General features: G+C 39.8%; 1 long non-coding RNA gene across 1 annotated transcript; it reads right to left on the reverse strand.

Moving 5' to 3' along the window:
• Positions 1-17,919: 17,919 nt before the first annotated feature.
• Positions 17,920-18,341, reverse strand: LOC308321078. Its single transcript, XR_013964587.1, has 3 exons — positions 18,276-18,341; positions 18,094-18,159; positions 17,920-18,002 (listed from the first exon to the last, which is right to left on the reverse strand). It is a non-coding gene; the product is annotated as an uncharacterized lncRNA (long non-coding RNA).
• Between the last annotated feature and the right edge of the window lie 2,878 nt (positions 18,342-21,219).

A 21,219-nucleotide genomic window follows, 5' to 3' on the forward strand; every position in this document is an offset into this window, starting at 1 on the left:
CAATAATGTTGATTATGCAAGATCATTTCCTCAAAGCCTAGTTGCCCCCCCCCCCCCCCCCTGTTACTGCGATTGTAGCTCGAATCACAGAATGAGTTCAATGAGCGTAGGGAGAGGGCACATATGGGGCTACGATTGAGGCTGATTTATATTTTCTAACAACTTAGGAGAGAGACTGACCACGATGCAGGCAGAAGAAAGTTTCCAAGTCCGTTTTATGATCAGATATGTGCATCAAGACTCTCTGCTTTCATAAGAAAAAAACGAATACTGTAATTGCGAATGCAATGAGCACTTACTATGAGACCTAGCAGATCACGTCTGTCTGTCTGTCTGTCTGTGTGTGTGTGTGTGTGTGTGTGTGTCTGTCTGTCCCGCTTACTGTATATGTGGACCTGGCCCTTTTGTGCCCATATATGGAGCTGAGTGATTTGTGAGTCATGGTGACATGAGTGTGATGGCGTGGTCCTGCTTTGGGGACTCCTTATATGGTTATGGCTGAGTCATGGTGACATGAGTGTGATGGCGTCTTTTGTGACCATATATGGAGCTGGCGTGGTCCAAGCACTAACTATGACACCCTGCAGATCATGTCTGTAATTTATTCTAATTGTTATTGCAATTTACGATCTGCGTTCGCTTTCCGCGTTCGCGCGTCTTACTCGTAATAATAAAAATCACACCCCTGTGAAGTGAGCAGTGCAATGTTGTGAAGTGAGCAGTGCAACATTGCACTGCTCACTTCACTGGGGTGTGATTTCTATTATTATTACAGTATTAGTATTTTTCTTATGAAAGCAGAGAGTATTCTGTTTCATACGGTATATAGTATGTACATGTCGCTATAGGCCTTATTTTGTGAATATTTAGTTGTTAGGTCCATGCTTTCTCTAAAATTATCTTTTTCAGAGAACTTTAGAGATGGCATGGGCCTGAATAACTATTATTCACAAAATAAGGCCTATAGCGACATGTACATACTATATACCGTATGAAACAGTAGACTCTCTGCTTTCATAAGAAAAATACTAATACTGTAATAATAATAAAAATCACACCCCTGTGAAGTGAGCAGTGCAATTGCACTGCTCACTTCACAGGGGTGTGATTTTTCTGGGTGGTATTTTTCTTATGAAAGCAGAGAGTCTACTGTTTCATACGGTATATAGTATGTACATGTCGCTATAGGCCTTATTTTGTGAATAATAGTTATTCGGGTCCATGCCTTCTCTAAAGTTCTCTGGTGGGCGCAAGCTGCATTCAATAGCCAATTAGTGACAAACTGTACATGGGATCAACGTGTATTTGTTTTCCTCCTAAAAGTAGACATTCAGGGCTTTCATTCAGTGTATAGTATGTATATGATATATTTTTATATCTGTCTGTCAATGTCTGTCAACTTCAAGCCTCCATATCTCTGTTGTTTTTTTTCACGAGCAGCGTGCAGGTAAAAGCAGGTGTTAGAAAAAGGTCAATATCTCCAGAATGGAAGATGGTAGAATCATAATTTTTTTTTTTTTAAATTAGTGGACAAGTTGGGCTTTCTTTTGATTTATGCGGTGTGATTCTCGCTATAAGAGGCCCCTCGCTGTGGGCCCCCCAAAAAGTTCAAAAAGCCCATGTTAACCCCTTAGCACCAGTAAGCCTTGGTCCGCTAGAACCTGTAGCAGTTAAAGTGTTAAAAGGCAATATACAGGGATGACATGCAGTAACGCACCTTGGGTTTTCACCTCAGAGGAAAGCCTGGTCTGTGTTCCAAAATTGCCGTTTCAACCGGTCTGGAGCGGATTATCTCGCTATGTCATGTTTCTACGTCATCAGGCAGGAACAATCATCTGGAACTTCCTTTCCCTCAAACCGGAAGAATAACAATGAAAGCTCTCGTATCCTGCGAGCAAAAACGGTTTGAGGGAAAAGGAAGTTCCGGATGATTGTTCCTGCCTACAAAATAATACTACAACATGACGTAGCGATATCATCCGCTCCTGACCGGATCATAAACCCGAAAAGGAATGCTGCCCAGGCTAATGAGCTCCTGCAGACTGGGGCACGACTTCATTGTCAGTTATCTTAACCCTTATATAGTCCTGATGTCACTCCCACTACCCCTGGGTTGGTATTGCAATTCCCATAGGGAAAATAAACAAACCACCCTGCCGATTTTATCAGGTAGCCGTAGCCCAATTTGACTTTGACTTTATTGAGTTATACCAGTAAGACGCCTGAGGGCGAGAAGCGACCTTGCCTTAAAGGGTGAGGTCACATGCACACATCCGCCTGGGTGACAGCAAACTGCTGGGCGAACGCTGGCGCTTTGGAATGGGGGGTTAGATCAACATATGGAATGAATTCTGTACTGGCCATATATGGAGCGTGTCTTGAGTCTACAGGGTTTGATGAGGTCAGATCAATTATGGAATGTGAGCACATGACGTAGAGATACTGTGTAATGATTTGCGGGATTTTTCAAAATCTGGATGAGTAGTAGCAAAACACGTGTTATACAAAAGTCGGCCTCCTGGTGGCGCTATAACAGGCCGTTCAGGAAAAGTAGGTTCATCGTTGGCATTCAGGGAGTGTGTGTGCAAAGTTTGGCATGGATCGGGCCAACAGTGCCAGAGATTAGCTGGTAACGGACGGACGGAGTGCAAAACATACTCTCTCCCCATACCTTCGGCCTCAGTGGCCTTGAGTGTTGGTGTTTAGAGTGTCCGCCCTGAGACTGGGAGGTCGGGGTTCAATCCCCGGCCGGGTCATACCAAAGACTCTAAAAATGGGACCTAAAAAAGTCCCTGCGACATACTATACTAGCGTCATGTCCAGGGGGTGTACTTCAAGCTGCCTCACGCTACAGAAACAGGAGATGGGCTTCTGCCCTATGGGCCTCATGGCTCGGCAAGGCTACTTATACCTTCGGCCTGCTGGAGACAATAATGCAGAGACCCAAGGGGGATAGCACCCTATAGTGGCAGATGTCAGACTTGGTGATATTACATTAGTAGTTTTTATTCTCTGCTGTACACACAAGTTCACAACATTAAGTGATGTTTGTATCATCTTTCTGTCATGTATTTCTTCTTCTTCTTAGATACAATGAAAAGAATGTGGCAAACAAGACACACATTTCTGCGTCTCGTGAAGGATGTTTCTGCCCTGAAGGAACTGTCTTGTTCAGTTCAAAGTCGGATGTCTGTGTTTCCAGCTGTAAGTCCAAATAGTTACAAAATAGGATATGTTCTTGAAAGTATTATTATTATTGCGCAGTTAACTATTGCATGTAAGCCTAAGGGGCGAGAAGCGCCTTACTGGTTATTATTATTATTATCCATATTATTATTATTTTTATTATTATTATTAGTGTTGTTTCTCAATGAGTTGAATCTAACCTTTGTATTGTATCAGGTTGTACTGGTCCGGACGGCAATCCTAAAGAGGTAGATGTTATGTGATTTTTACCTCTGTTTAAATATTGCTGCCATTGTTTAATAGTTTAGTAGTAATAGTAGTAGACAGACAGACAGACAGACAGACAGACAGACAGACAGACAGACAGACAGTAATGGTGTATGTTGAAAGCCTAGGTTTTGTTAGATCTTCTGTTGGTACTAACATTGTTTCTGAACAAGGTGGGTGACACATGGAAGAGTGATTGTAATCAGTGCACTTGTGATGAAACCTCAAGTGTTGAGTGTGAGCCAATGGCTTGTGCAACCCAACCATCTCCTCCTAGATGTGACAAAGATGGAGAGGTGCTGGTCAACGAAACCAAAGACTGCTGTCCAGTAGCACAATGTGGTGAGTTGTTTGTATGCCAACATAAAATAATAATTAAATTAGACAATCCTTTCCAGAGTCGTGGTGTTAATGTAACCCACAGAGTATACAATACTAAAGTCACAGTATTTCCAAATATAAATCTTAATTTGCTCAAAATAACAAATTTGAATTAAATAAAAGCCACAAGATGAAAATATTCCTGATGTGCTACAATGTTCTACTTTGATGGTAATCATATATACATGATCTTCCTTCACCCACAGAGTGTGATAAAACAAAGTGTTCAAATCGCACACAAAAGTGCGCAACAGGGTTTGAAATGACCGTAGAAGACTTACCCGACAAATGTTGTGACTCACACTGTAGTAAGTAATTTTATTTATTCTGTATTCTGATTCTGTAATTGTTATTTTCATTGATATGGACTTCGATGATGATTATGTCAGGATTGTGAGTCTTTGAATTCATTTTAAATATACAACATTATGCTCCTTCTCCAGAACCCAAAAAAGTTTGTGTCTACAATGACACTGAATACAAGGTAAGCTTTGATCTCGATTTGTGAACATTCCTAATCAAACATTTGCAACACAAACAAGCTACAGACAATGCTCATTGGAATAACTGTATTTTGACACATTTAAATATCTGTCGGACAAATGTAATGAGGTTTCCATTCTGTCACAGCCAAGTGTGTCCATCCCATCCCAAGACATTTGCAAGAAATGCAATTGTAGTGAAAAAACGGATAACATCACATCTCTGAATGTTATCGAGTGTGAACCTATACAATGTGACACCAACTGTTCCCAGGTAAATGTGTATGACATTAATAACCTTCTGCTTAGTATTGGATTGGGATTTTCTATTCATTTTTCAAATCACTATTTTTTTAATCAAAAAAAGCAATCTTTAATTGCTTTTGCTTTTATCAAGGCTATAAGTCACACCTTTCACACAACTATGCACTGAATATCTGTATCTTAGCTATCATCTGTATGTGAACATGTGCAGAATTATTAGTGTCAGGCTGCTTGTGAAACTATATTTATTCTTAAAATAATGCATGGTGTTGTTTGGAACTGTATCAACTGTTAACAGCTTAACAACCATAAAATGACAGGATCATTATAATTTAATTTGATTTGAATATTGTTGATTGTCAGCAGCAATACATGTACTGAATGCTGAGATATAACAGATATATTAAGTATTAAAAGTCATCATATTCATCTTCTTAATAATTTAATTGATTGTTGATCCCTAAAATATAACGTGCTGTGTTTCAAACAGGGCTTCAAGTATGAAAATGTGACAGGACAATGTTGTGGAACGTGTAAAAAGAACAGCTGCACTGTTCTTCTACCAGACAACACATCTTATGTTATTGAGGTGAGTTCAATAGAAAACCATTTGAAAACACTTAGTTTTACTAGTGTCCAACGGGTTGTTGTTGGAAATGTGTTTTATGTTCCATCAAACCATATGTCTTTTAAAATGTAATTCATTGCATCCTTTCACAGCCTTCACAAACCTGGTCTTCACCAAACGACAACTGTACAAAGTATGAATGCGTCGCAGACCAACTCACAGTCCTTGAACTCAAAACTGAATGTGCTGAATATGATCCCAGCAACTGCCTTCCAGTGAGTAGCATATATCTGGATACTAGCTTCATAACGTTTTCTAATAAATTAATTTTGTATTTGTGAACGCTCAGGCTTTTCAGGAACATTGATCTTTCATCTGCAAGATTGAAGTGAAACGTGACGCTAGTCTTCATTACTTGCAGTAGTAAGAAGCTGTAGTCAGTAACCATGGAATTTTATCTGATGATTTCAATTTGTATAAAATTTGTATTACAGGGCACAGAAAAATTCGACAAGAAAGGCTGTTGCAAAACATGTAAGAATTCATTACATTTGTTGTGCTGTTTTTAACTGGTATTTCCATTCATTTATAGTAGGCTACTACAGTAACATCATTTAACATTTTGCTAAAATGTCTTATGTTTCTAATAACTGTGGCTTTGTAATGTTTATGCATAGACTTGTAAATGTAAGAGACTGTTATCAGTTATTGTATTCTTTCTCTTTGATAAATATTACCTTGTATGTGCAAACCAGGTACCAAGCGTCACGACTGTGTACATAAGAACGAAACAACCATCCTGGAGTTTACAAAGGGACGGCCTACAAGTCGACCCAGCGGTTCCAGTGAAACTCAAACTGTCACTGTTCCTACAAGTCAGTTAATCGGTTCCAAAGAAACTACAACTGTCGCTGTACCTACAACTCGGGCCATTGGTCCCGAAGGAACTAAAACGGTCTCTGTACCTACAGCTCAGTCCGTAGGTCCCGAAGGAACTAAAACTGCCGCTGTAACTCCAGGTCAGCCCATCGGTCCCGAAATAACTAAAACTGTCCCTGTACCGACAGCTCAGTCCGTAGGTCCCAAAGGAACTAAAACTGCCGCTGTAACTACAGTTGAGCCCATCGGTCCCGAAGGAACTAAAACGGTCTCTGTACCGACGGCTCAGTCCGTAGGTCCCGAAGGAACTAAAACTGCCGCTGTAACTACAGCTGAGCCCATCGGTCCCGGAGGAACTAAAACTGTCCCTGTACCGACAGCTCAGTCCGTAGGTCCCGAAGGAACTAAAACTGCCGCTGTAACTACAGCTGAGCCAATCGGTCCCGGAGGAATTAAAACTGTCCCTATACCGACTGCTCAGTCCGTAGGTCCCGAAGGAACTAAAACTGCCGCTGTAACTCCAGGTCAGTCCGTAGGTCCTGAAGGAACTAAAACTGTCTCTGTACCGACAGCTCAGTCCGTAGGTCCCGAAGGAACTAAAACTGCCGCTGTAACTACAGCTGAGCCAATCGGTCCCGGAGGAATTAAAACTGTCCCTATACCGACTGCTCAGTCCGTAGGTCCCGAAGTAACTAAAACTGCCGCTGTAACTCCAGGTCAGCCCATCGGTCCCGAAAGAACTAAAACTGTCCCTGTACCGACTGCTCAGTCCGTAGGTCCCGAAGGAACTAAAACTGCCGCTGTAACTCCAGGTCAGCCCATCGGTCCCGAAAGAACTAAAACTGTCCCTGTACCGACGGCTCAGTCCGTAGGTCCCGAAGGAACTAAAACTGCCGCTGTAACTCCAGGTCAGCCCATTGGTCCTGAAGGAACTAAAACTGTCTCTGTACCGACAGCTCAGTCCGTAGGTCCCGAAGGAACTAAAACTGCTGCTGTAACTCCAGCTGAGCCCATCGGTCCCGAAGGAACTAAAACTGTCCCTGTACCGACAGCTCAGTCCGTAGGTCCCGAAGGAACTAAAACTGCCGCTGTAACTACAGCTGAGCCAATCGGTCCAGAAGGAACTAAAACTGTCCCTATACCGACTGCTCAGTCCGTAGGTCCCGAAGGAACTAAAACTGCCGCTATAACTACAGCTGAGCCCATCGGTCCAGAAGGAACTAAAACTGTCCCTGTAGTTGTACAGACAGCTCAGACCATAGGTCCCAAAGGAGCTAAAACTGCTGCTGTAACTACAGCTGAGCCCGTTGGTCCAGAAGGAACTAAAACTGTCTCTGTAGTTGTACAGACAGCTCAGACCATAGGTCCCATAGGAGCTAAAACTGCTGCTGTAACTACAGCTGAGCCCGTTGGTCCCGAAGGAACTAAAACTGTCCCTGTACCTACAACTCAGTCTGTCGGATCCGAAAACACTGGAGCTGTCACTGTCACAAGGCCGCTCATTGGTTTCAAAGGCACACAAGCTGTCACTGAACCTACAGGTCGGTTCAGAGCTTCCACTGAAACCACAACTGTACCAGTTGGTCCTGAAACTCAGCCTGTTGAATGCAGATCAACAGTTCCAGTTGAAATGACATCCTGCGGTGGTAGCTGTCCAACATACTCAATGTAAGATTTCCATCTATTCTATAGGATTTGGGATTGGGGTGTCATGGGAGGGATTTAGGCTATCACCAAATACATACATTATTTGAAATTCTTCTCAAGACAACATTGTCTGCATTTTCCTGTAAAATATGCCAACAAATGAAACCATGTCTACAATATTTGTTATTGATTCATAAAATCACCAAATTCCTCTTTCATTTAACATGCGATAGTAGTTTGAAGTCTTGACAGAGAAGGAAATCCCCAATTGAACTGCCCATTCAGAATACTCCTCAGTCTGTTCTTCCTTCATAGAATACATTTGAATTGATGTAAACAGACTGCTGATAGATATCCCCTAGTAACTAAATCTGGTGCAAAGCCTCTCTCCTGATGATCCCTGCATGACAAAAATGAGCACAAACACATAACTTAACAGCACTTATTTTTCCATTATATACACTAGTCAGAGCACGTTATACATTTGAGTGAGCAGTCAAACATTTTTTGTGCTTTTACTTGCTTTTAAGTGTGTGTACGCATAATGCTCCTAAAAGCATGTTTGTTGCAGAACAGTTATGTATTTGTTATTTATTATTTTCATTCTAAAATACATATTATATTAGTAATGTAAGTCCAATATTTGTATTTGTTGATTAACGGCTTCATTTCCAGCAACTCTACCACTAACGCTACCAACCATTGCCACTAACACTGTTCTTCTCCTCTTTCTAAAGGTATTCATCAAAGACAAATGGCTTAATGCACAAATGCACCTGTTGTCAGGAGATGGCCACAAGCACGAAGGAAGTAGAGTTGAAATGTGATGATGGCACGACAGAGATGTACTCTTACACTTTCATTGAAAAGTGTGGTTGTCGTGACCTCAAGTGTGAGGATTTAATTTCTGGCTAGGATAAACTTGTTTGCTGTGTAAAAATGTAGCCTGGACTTTTCACAAAGCCATGACAGACAACATGGGACAGTGATTTGTTATTCCAGTCAATATGTCTACCTGTCAATTGAAACAACCAAAACCATCAACCATCAACAGTCGGAAACAATGTCATCATGATGTAGACGGGTCCCAATTCATTGTGAGGTGATTACCTCACAATTACCTCATTTTGGTTTGGAGAAAAGTGTTTGATTAGTCTGGGTTGCTTCACAAAGACTTTTTCCATTTCCATTCTATCCTAATTTGTATTGTAACTAATCTTATAGCTTTAATTATTTGATTGATTTGAACAGTGATTTGTCAATCTGAAGCAATCAATTAAAATTCTCAAGCATGTCTGGTCGTTTTATTTGTGGTTCTTGGCTTATAACTGTGGGTCTAATTAAATGTGGAAATAGGCCTAAAATGAATGAATGGTTATTTTTCCATGTCTTATTGAAACACATTAATAATTGAATAATTAATAATTATAATTTGCCGTGTGGCGAGTTAACTAATGACCACTTACTTAATTTGCCCTACCTGTTTAAGAGCAGGATTGCTGCAAATAGAGGCAGCTCAGTCTCACTTGAGGCTATAGGTAAGAGACAACAGGGGAGAACTGCCATGAGGGAAAAGCCTGTACCAGTTGGAATGTTGTTTTGGCCAGTATTATTTATTTTTTGTACTTTGTCGCTGACTCGCACAGCACTTTCAAGGTAAATAAAAAGCCTTGCCAAGCCATGTATATCCACGGATATACCAAGCCGTGTATATCCACGGATATCTTCCGTGACAATTACCTAAACATGAGAGAGATGTGCCATATATGCACGATGATTCCATTCACACCTCTCTCTCTCTCTCTCTCTCTCTCCTGCATGACCATGACAATGAAATGGAAAGCAAAATACAGCACGATATAGTTTCACATGCCACACATAGACTTGTTGGTGTAGGCTACTGCGCAATGGCATTTGGCCTGGGTTCTTATTGGTATAGGACGGTTAATATCCACAGTTTCTCTGTAGCGGTCCGCAATTAACCAATATTGTTCAAGCTTCACACTCCAATACAAATGAAACTATTTGAATAAAGGTTGTACACATCAGTGAAATTAACCTCTGGGAAAATCCCTTATTGAGGCACCACAGATCATATATGGCTGCATGGCTAACAGGGCTTGGGCACTACCCTACCATCTCTCTATATCATTTGATAAAGACATGACTTGTACACAAGTCTTCACGGAATATATACCACTTTGAATTATAACAATCGGTTGGAGATTATCTGAATATCATACAAGTAAAATCTCAACTTCTTTGCAACGGGCCGTTGCGCTGAGCACTGGCAGTGTTTCACCTATACTTGTGAAATTGTTTATAGGGTCAATAAAGTAATATAATATAGCCTTTCCACAGGAGTATCTTTTTATATTTTTCCAAAAAGAATACAAACAGCCAATAGCATATTACAAAGTTATCCCCCTCACTGGGGAAAATTCTGGTGAGTCTTCTTGTTACCGTCTCGTCACGGCTGTGGCGAGGCGCAAAACCCGGATCGGATGCACTACTGGACTGGACTGTGGTATTTCTAACTCCCCTGACTCACTGACTCCCCTACAGTTTTATCAATTGATGCTTGCTATTTAAAATGCTGATGAAGTGATTTATTTATGAATTGATTTATTGTTTTGTTTAAAAAAAAGGGTACCCTTGAATTTAATTATTGCATTGTTGAATTCATGATATGTTTAGATTGTAATAAATTTATTTTGTACTTTTATACCTTATCCCTATTGTGTTGTGTCATTTACTCTGTATTGGTGTGAACTGGAGTCATATTAAAAAAAAAAAAAAAAAAAAAACATAAAGTAAATAAATAAAGCAGGTCAATGTTTGGAAGTGTAACAGCTGAAATAAATAATATATCTCTGGATATGAACATGCGGGCCACATTAAGTGAAGGTGGGGGGGGCGCATGCGACCCCCGGGATGCCAGTTGCCCATGTATGACTTAAACGAAGCAGTTTTGGTGCACCTGCAGTCCACGTCTGTGGCGTGTGGCTTCATCCACCCGGCTTGAGCCTCCAGTCTCCTCTGACTCACTCAGTTCCTCCACACGGATTGAGCCTGCTGTCCCATCTGACTCGCTGTCAGATATGTCCTGAAAATTAGGGAAGTTTTCTGGTCATACTCCCTATGCTATTTTGTCACATAAAAATGTGCGTGGACAAAGAACCCATAAATAAAATAAAAAATATATTATTTACAGAAGGTTGGTAGCCGTCATTTTAAAAGTAGTTCTCAAGTCAAAAAAGGTGTGGGCAGCCCTGGTATAAAGCTTTTTGAAACATAACAGCAATCTTTTGCAGTCAATAAAGTGTGTCAGCCCTGGTGTCTTTTGCAGTCATTTTTGAGACAAGTAACAGCATTACTCCCTATGCTATTTTCTCACATAAAAATGTGCGTGGATAAAGAACCCATAAATATACAAAAAAAAACATTATTTACAGAAGGTTCGTAGCTGGTCTTTTTAAAAGTAGTCAAAAAAGTGTGGGCAGCCCTGGTCACTTTTGAGAAAATTATCAGCATTACACCCTATGCTATTTTGTCACCATGTCACTTATTTGGATGTGAGCAATTTCTTTCAACATAATCTGCTGTTCTGTGGTGCCCAGCCAGCCTTGTTTTTTTTTATCAAGGCGTAAGAGTGATCATGGCCACTCCTCTTCCGCTTTGACACACCAGACAGCCACCCCTTAACCCTTATCCCTAAACTAATTTGCCATTTTTTACTACCTTACCTTTTAAAATAGTTCAAATAGCCGATCTACAAGCTCACAATGTCTTTCAAAATAGTAAAAAAAATGGCAAATACGTTTAGGGATAAGGGATAAGGGTGGCGCAAGATGGAGCCCCTAGTATAATTCTTACCCTCTTCATGATTCAGCACAGGTCGGTCAGCAGAACTTCCAGTTGAACATTCTTGAGTGGTCCATGGTGTTTCCTTCGCTTGCATGAGGAGTGGACACAAGGAGCGGACGTCCTGCACTTGGAGTAGACGCTCGCGGGGTGCGGATGTCTACAGATGGTGGGCACAACAGCACTCCTGTTATTACAACGCTACCACCCTAGTTCTTTCTTTTCTAAATCTTTTTATTCAAGTTTTTGTGACAAACCCAGGGGCAAGTATTAAACAGACATATCAAAATATGAAAATTAAAAATTAAACTCAATCCCCTATCCCACCCACCCCCCACCCACAATCCCAAGGATAGTCGGAAAGACAGTCAAAATTAAATACATATATCTCACCCATTCTTGAGATAAGGGACAAAACTTTTTTCAAACTGGATTTTTTTTTTTTTAAGATACATTCAAATCAAATAGATGTATTTGTAGACACAGGTCTCAACTACCAATCTTGAGAAGGAACAGGTTTTTCGCATAACATTTCTTTCTAAAATGGGACATTTATGCACTTAATACCTGATTCATGTCAACTCCGTCAGACACACTAAAATCCCTTTTAATTGAATTTCATCATTTCAACAATAATATAAAGTCCTCAGTTATCTTATAATGGCTTTCAGTAATCAAGTTAAGTAATACAAATCTTTTAATATTATTTTGTTCCAATATCACACTATTATGAAATATCCAATTTCTCAAAACCGTCATTTCAACCTTTATTTTCAATATTATAACATGAAAACCATGTAAAAAAAAAAAAATCATCATTACGTATCATTTCAGTTGGTGTTTCAATACATAAGCACAAAAGATTTGACAGCAAATTTTCTATTTATTTGGAAATTAACAAAAACATCACGGGACGAACGTCTGACGGAGTTGACGAACATCTGACGGAGTTGACAAGTTTAACTGATTTAGGTTCTAGACCACCTAGGATCTTGATTCTGGTGACTAATCCCACATTTTCAAGGATGAGGAATACAGTGGTACTATTTAGATTTGCCCTGTGAACATGGCAGCCATTTTTCAAAATGGCCGCCAACTTTCTGTTATTTCCCAATAACTCAAGTTCTACACCACCTAGGATCTTGATTCTGGTGACTAATCATACATTTTCAAGGATGTGGGATACATTGGTACTATTTAGATTTGTCCTGTGACCATGGTAGACATTTTTCAAAATGGCCGCCAACTTTCTGTTATTTCCCCAATAACTCAAGTTCTACACCACCTAGGATCTTGATTCTGGTGACTAATCATACATTTTCAAGGGTGAGGAATACAGTTGTACTATTTAGATTTATCCTGTGACCATGGATGGTAGACATTTTCAAAAATGGTGGACCTGCTATTATTTTACCAATTTACTCAGGGAATATTATCAGAATAATATAAAATCTGTGAATACATTTCTTACCAAGAATTTTCTTCACCAATGTTTGTAAAGGTGTCTACTAACATATCCCACATTGGTTTCTATTTGACCACCCTAGGGGCATGTTTGACAGCTGCTGAAAGTTGGGTACCATCAACAACCAATATAAGGCTAAATGTTCTAAATTTCATTATGCTTTAAGTAGGATGTGGCATGTCAAACTAGGGGCTTTTCATGATTCTGGATCCATTCCAAGCATTAGTTTTGCACAAAAAACACTACGTTGGCTAAAAACGGCCATAGCCATCATCACAGATGTGATGAGGTAAGCACATGTCGGCACATTTGGGCAAGTGGCTATGGCCAAACTAGGAGGTCTATGGCCAAACTAGGGGTCAAACTCCTTGGGCTAAATTCGGTGAGGTGAACAGTGAGCAGTGAACAGTGAGCGAAAGACTGAAGACAGAAGATTTGGCTTCAGGACCATCAGGCAGGATGTGCAGACACTGAAGGCATCAGTGTCTTTCTCTGTGTCCCCAGCATGTCAACCAAAGCAATGTTACCAAATCAAAGGAGCCTTCACCTCATGTCACCTGGGGCTGGGTGAGCAATCGTATCCTGTATCTAAACTCACAACTAAATACAGACACTTGGCCAGACTGCCGTTTGAAAGGGTCAAACCCCTCATCCTGATTGGGGAAGACCACCCCACCTAATCACACCAACCGAACAAGTGAGGTTGGGGCCTCCAGGTGGGCCAGCAGCCATCTGCACAAGACTGGGCTGGACCCTGCAGGAAAGCAATCTCCAGCCAAGACAATGTAAGTTGACTATAACAGAGCCCCAGAACACAGAGCTCAGGAGAAGGATGGAGAAACACTGGCAGGAGGCCACCAAGATACAATGCCCCAGAGACCCAGAGTGTGCCACCACTGGCAGTAAGGAGATCAACTGCTGCAGCAAAGATGTCATGAAAGGCAAGTCTCCACCAAAAAAAACCCTGAACCTAATCGGGGTGTCAAGAGACCAAAGTTTCTCCCCCACAGTTCCCTGCAGTGGCCAGTGAAGTCAAACTGTGCATCTGTACCTGAAAGGGGCAAGTCAAAGGCCAGAAAGCCCACCTCCTTTTAATGTCCTGTCAGTAGAAACTCAACCTGCACCTGAAATAAGCCCTTACCTCTCCCAGAGAAAGTTCATCCTTGAAAATGTAATGATTAGTCGCCAGAATCAAGATCCTTGGTGGTCTAAAACTTGAGTTATTGGTAAAATAACAGCAGGTTGGTGGTCATTTTGAAAAACAATGGCTGCCATGGTCACAGGACAAATCTAAATAGTACCACTGTATTTCTCATCTTTTAAAATGTATGATTAGTCGCCAAAATCAAGATCCTAGGTGGTCTAAAACTTGAGTTATTGTAAAATAAAAGCAGGTGGCGGCCATTTTGAAAAAGAAAATGGCTGCTATGGTCACAGGACAAATCTAAATATTACCAATGTACCCCACATCCTTGAAAATGTATGATTAGTCACCAGAATCAAGATCCTAGGTGGTGTAGAACTTGAGTTATTGTAAAATAACAGCAGGTGGCGGCCATTTTGAAAAATGGCTGCCATGGTCACAGGGAAAGTCTAAATTGTACCACTGTATCCCTCATCCTTGAAAATGAGGTCTTAGTCACCAAAATCAAGATCCTAGGTGGTGTAGAACTTGAGTTATTGTAAAATAACATCAGGTGGCGGCTCTTTTGTAATATGGCTGCCATGGTCACCACGAGACAAATCTGTGATGGCCAAAAATGTTCCTTAAGGCATGCTCTAACTGTGTGCCAAATTAGAATACTGCCCATTATTCAAAAACAATAATTTTATTGTTTTAGGAACACTTTTGTCAACTCCGTCAGATACACGTCAACTCCGTCAGACACAAAATCTGACGGAGTTGACGTCTGACGGAGTTGACAAAATGGCATTTGTTTTCATCTTAACCCTCTTTAGTACAATGTAGCCATTTTGTTTTTGCTTAATTTTGTTAGCTAAACCTAACCCCTAAACTAAAATAATAAACATTATTTTGGAATTCTTAACAAAGATCATAAAAATGTGCAGACGGAGTTGACATGTAAAAGCTGTGACCACATTGTTATCAACATTGTTTGTTTAAAATATCAAACAATTGAATGCTTGTCAGACCAGGTACTCCACTGTTGCAACAAATATAAATGGGACTTGGAAAAGGAGTCTTCAGGCTAAATCTGTCGACAATATTGTCTGATTAATTTAAGACTTTTAAAAAAACCTGACGGAGTTGACGGAGACGTGGGACGAACATTTGATATGAGATATTTAATAGAAAATATAAATTAAAATTAACTGTGTATATTATTTGCTATGTTGTTGACAATCTACTTTAATTTAGTATGTATATTTATGTGATTGTGACAGTATTAGACACTTTTTTGGCAGTTTGAAATTGTGGCCACTTGCTGGGGACAGGCTAAATACAGGCCTTTTTGGGTACAGGGCCTGCTTTTAACTCATTCAGATGGAATATGAAAACAATTATAATGAAATTAAGGTCATAATAATACACAACTGTATTACACTTAACTTTGCAAGTGCTTTTATTTTTATGAATTAATTAATTTTTTACATAAAATAAGGCTCTTATGTGTGGGACATGTTTTTTCCACTTTTGTCCCTCATCTCAAGAATGAGTGATCTATATATATACACGAAATACATGCATACATAATTACAAAAATAAAATAAAATGTATAGCAGAGCAGATTTTGTTTCTCTTGTGGTTTGGCGTTGGCCGAGGCATAGGCACACTATACAGTTTGTGTGTTGTGGTAGAATGTCATAAACAGACCCCAGGTCTTGTAAAACTTTTTTCCAGAGCCGGCAATTGAAAACCTTAACATCTCTAACTCGAGACAGGACATTATATCACGAAGCCACTGACGGAGCACAGGCGGGGCAGCATCCTTCCATTTGAGCAGAATGGCACGCCTAGCGAGCAATAAGGCAAAGTCGACCATACGACACTCTATGCGTGTTAGAGGAAGGTCATCCCTTCCAGCAGTGCCAAGGAGAGCCACTAAGGGATCTGGGTCTAGATTTTGGTGTAGAATGTTGGATAGAGTATTGAACACATTCCCCAAAAACAAAATCTTATGAAAGCAGAGAGTCTTCTGTTTCATACGGTATATAGTATGTACATGTCGCTATAGGCCTTATTTTGTGAATATTTAGTTGTTAGGTCCATGCTTTCTCTAAAATTCTCTTTTTCAGAGAGAACTTTATAGAAGGCATGGGCCTGAAGAACTATTATTCACAAAATAAGGCCTATAGCGACATGTACATACTATATACCGTATGAAACAGAAGACTCTCTGCTTTCATAAGAAAAAAACGAATACTGTAATAATAATAAAAATCACACCCCTGTGAAGTGAGCAGTGCAATGTTGTGAAGTGAGCAGTGCAACATTGCACTGCTCACTTCACAGGGGTGTGATTTTTATTATTATTACAGTATTAGTATTTTTCTTATGAAAGCAGAGAGTCTTCTGTTTCATACGGTATATAGTATGTACATGTCGCTATAGGCCTTATTTTGTGAATAATAGTTCTTCGGGTCCATGCCTTCTCTAAAGTTCTCTGGTGGGCGCAAGCTGCATTCAATAGCCAATTAGTGACAAACTGTACATGGGATCAACGTGTATTTGTTTTCCTCCTAAAAGTAGACATTCAGGGCTTTCATTCAGTGTGTAGTATGTATATGATATTATTTGTGTTCATTTTTATATCTGTCTGTCAATGTCTGTCAACTTCAACCTTCCATATCTCGTTTTTTCAAGCGAGCAGCGTGCAGGCAAAAGCAGGTGTTAGAAAAAGGTCAATATCTCCAGAATGGAGATGGTAAAATCATGATTTTTTTTTTAATTGAAGTGGACAAGTTAGGCTTTCTTTTGATTTATGCGGTGTGATTCTCGCTATAAGAGGCCCCTCGCTATGGGCCCCTAAAAAGTTCAAAAGTCCAATGTTTATCGCTTAGCACCAGCAATCCTGAGTTCGCTAGAAACTGTAGCATACAATGTGCATTAAGCAATGTCGTGCACAAAGAGAGGACTTTTGTATAGAAGAAAAAATTTAATCCCATACTTCATCAGACAGTGTGAGCCCCAGATCATGTTCCCAGTCGGCCTTTATCTTATCGAAGGGCGATGGCCTCGAATTTGAAATGATATCATATAATATTGAAATGGTGCCCTTAATCGTTGGGTCAAAAGACAGAAATTCATCAATAGGGTTAGCATTATAGGCTTATTAGGGAAGCCAGGTAATATAGAGCTCACATAATGCCGGGCCTGCAGAAATCTGTAGAAGTGTGGTCTAGGTAGACTATATTTCTTTGAAATTTGATCAAAGGATGCAAACCTCCCTTCTATAAATAGGTCTTTAAACCATTTGATGCCCTTTCCATGCCAACTCTGAAAGGTCATGTCTTGCATTGATGGAACAAAAAGGTGGTTGGATGCCACAGGACTGACCAGGGAGAGGTCTCTATAATTATAAGTTTTCCTGAACTGGGCCCACACTCTCAGCGTATGACGCACCACCGGGTTAGTTATTGAATCAGGCAGGGGGCGTCCAAGCGGTGAACTAAGAATAGCTTGGAAGTGATAAATCCCTACACGATTTTAGCTCTAGAGATGTCCATTCTGGGCAATTAGGCTTAAGGTAGAAATTATTCCAAAAGGCAAGACACCGGATGTTAGGGTGGGTGGTAGTTCTAATTGGAAAAATAGTTCTAATTAGAAAAATACCTTTTATGTGAAAACCATAAGTACAGACAGGCCACTTCAGGTTAAACAGCACAAGAATCCCAGAGGTCACTGGCAGATCTAAAGGGCTTGAATGGAGTCAGAGCATTTGCAATCTGTCGCGTCACCTACAGCCTCAAACGTGATGCAGATTTGGGGTTGGGCATGGGTGTTGTTGGACCTAGACAAAGTCTGAGGATTTGCAATCTATGTAATGAAAACAGAGTGGGAGATGATGAGTATCATGCACAATATATTATATTATATAGATGTATTGCTGTGATGTGCTGTGACTTACTCTCTCCAGTTTGATGTGTCTTGAGTGGTGTCAGAAACGAGCTGGGCATTACTGCACCTTCGGCACCTGAAACAGTGAATGTATAATTGCATTTGTGTTACTACTAGTAGCATGAGAATAACAACGTTATTTTTGGCAAAAAATAGAATACTCTTCAACGTCCAACGGGTGTTAAATCATACCTGCTGTTGTCAGTTTGAGCAGCTCCACCCAAATTTCTTCTGTTACGGGCACGTATTTGGCAGAAAATACACCAAATGTCTTTACCACCGCAGCCTGGTTAGCCCCGTTAGCCCCACTGGACAGGTGCGAAACTCAGACTCCACTAGAGTAGCTCAGTCCTGAAGTGCTGCTCTTCACCTCAAAACTTCTGGCATCAATCTGAAAGATATAAAAAATAACATAACATAACATAACATAACATAACATAACATAACATAACATAATTTATATATATATATATATATATATATACACACCTGGCGAATGTCATCACAGTGCTCTGGCATAGCTGTGAAGAGAGAGAGAGAGAGTAAGTACAGTATGCTTTCTCCCCGCAGTCCCCGGTGAGGAAGCATCAGTGATATATCAGCATCAATGAGATCAGTGGCATAGTGACATAGATGCCCTTATATGGACACAGCCAGGCAGTGTGGGGAAACGCCATGCAGCTATCAAAACATAAGTGCATTAACTGCATGTGGCAGTAATATTGTTCATGCACATGCATTTTCATTCAACAAGTTATTCATTATTTTACTCAGTTGATGTTATGTATTGTTACATGTTATGTATGGTACGTATTTACATGGTAGCTTTATTTTTGTGTACATACAAAAACAAAACAAAACACACACAAACGCTGGGGATATCTTTGAAGATAACTTTGGATTTATGAATGAAAATTCGATAAAATAATTATTTTATTAACGTATTAATGTATGATAGATTATGGCATAATACAATTAATAATGTCTAATCATAGCTTATATTATGCACAAGTGAAGAAACAAATGCTATTAGCCAAAATAAATATTGATTCCATTATCATTTGGTGTTATTTTGAGTGCCTAGAAATCTGATGCCTTATCCAGAGTCCAGACTGATTCAGGAGCACCTTTTTACTGCATTGAACCTTTTTTGACTTAGATGTTTCTTTGCCTCTGCCTGGTTTTTCAATTGGTTAATGACACAAATCAGAATTTAAAATGTGGGGATGAACACGAACATTTTAGCCAAATTCCAAGTATTATTAGCTACTGCAACACCCAAACTGCATTGACACACAGAACAAGGCCTTCCCCATCATTGAAAAATAAAATGACTACCAGTTAGACCTCTCAGCAACCACTAGGTGGTAGCACACCATACAAATCAAATGTTTCACTCCTTCACCTTTGAGATCAGTAAACTTTTCAATATTAGGCATCAGTAATGGTAGAGGTAAGCTAGTGTATTGAAGTCTACACTACAAAAAAATTAGAATATTGTAGAGCATATAGTCATTGTGCTGAAGGTCATGCTACAAATCTTGTGCCGTTACCTCTTGATACAAATAAATGATTATGGAAACACACCTACAATAAGCAGAGATAATTACTTAAAGGAACTGAATCGAAAAACATGCACAAAATACAGCCTGTTAGTTTGACCTGCAGAATGACATTGTAATGGTATATAATCAAAAGAAAGAAACAGGACAATTAAAGCCTTTAGTGCAAATCTTTTATGAATCCAAGCGGTTTGAAAATGTACTGTAGGACTGTATAAGATTCCAATTTAGCAATCATGGATTGTCAATTTTTAACAATGAAAACACTGAAGAACTTTCTGAGGATGCGAAGGCTGTCTTCCATTAGTCAAGATGAAGGTATAACATGTTCATTATTTCCTTCATGTATAGGCCTATAGTATCCTCACAACGCATCGCAGCGTGACGCGTTGTGAGCTTGCTGATCGGCTATTTTCAGCATGCAACCAAGTGTAAAATGACTGGATCTCTTGTCCACTAGCTCCCTTCCTAACATTTTAGTCTAGTTTTTATTTGTTGACGAAATTGTCAGTATATTTAGTCTTAGTTTTAGTCATCGTAGCTTAGTTTTCATTTAGTTTCCATTTAGTTTTCATCAGTGGAAAAGGGTAGTCGACGAAATCAACACTGGTGAAGATGCATTAGTCTATGACTGTGTTGTGTTCTTCCACATCTTCAGGGATTGAGAAAGACTCGATAAACAGTAATTGGATCAGAAACAAGAGTTAACCTAAGTTATCTCCACTTGGTAAGATTTACATTGTTTGTGCTATGACATCCCAAAACATTTTTGACCTTGGATATGTTCACAAATATATTTTTGATATTTTGTCCACTTAATAATCCATATACATTTCCTTTAAAATAAATTCTGGCAATGTTACTTTTTATATTTATATTTTGAAACATTTCATGTGTTTCTGTTGTGGAATGCTGACAGGCTTAGAATAAAAGTACCATATTAGCCTACCATATACTGTATGTGACACTTGTGATTGACAAACAGAATAATATAATTGGGTGGAATTGATCTGTTGTTGTAGGGGTTGGCGGGACTATAGAGCAGGGGTGCCCAAAAGGTAGATTGCGAGCTACCAGTAGATCACAAAGGCTGTGCAGGTAGATCACATAACATGCCCCTAAAGAATATTTAATTTAAATATAAAAACTATTTTTGGCATCTGCCACTTTGTTTGTTGACTTGATTGATTGACTGACATAAAAAAGGTCCTGTCAGCTCAAACCCATATTGCAATACATGTTTTCAAGAGTGTTGCTGTGCACAAATGTCGGTAGATTACAAATGAAATACGAAAAAAAAACCCTATTCCATTTCTCCCCTTTCCCATTCCAAGTACATTTGTCTTAAATGTAATGTCAGCGCCGCTATTCCAAAGCCATTTTCAGCAATGGTATTATAATGTTTTTGGTGGGTAGAGATGGTCATTTCGAAAGTAGCTCTCAGTTCAAAAAAGTGTGGGCACCCCTGCTATAGAGTCTGCTTGGAGGCGCTGGTGTCCAAACATTTGTGTGCATAGGTGTCTGTACATACTAGTTTTTGCTAAATTAAAGCCAATGTGAGGCATTTGGCCTAT

Source organism: Protomyctophum bolini (assembly GCF_963924005.1).
Source record: "Protomyctophum bolini genome assembly, chromosome: 9".
Taxonomy (NCBI): Eukaryota; Metazoa; Chordata; class Actinopteri; order Myctophiformes; family Myctophidae; genus Protomyctophum; species Protomyctophum bolini.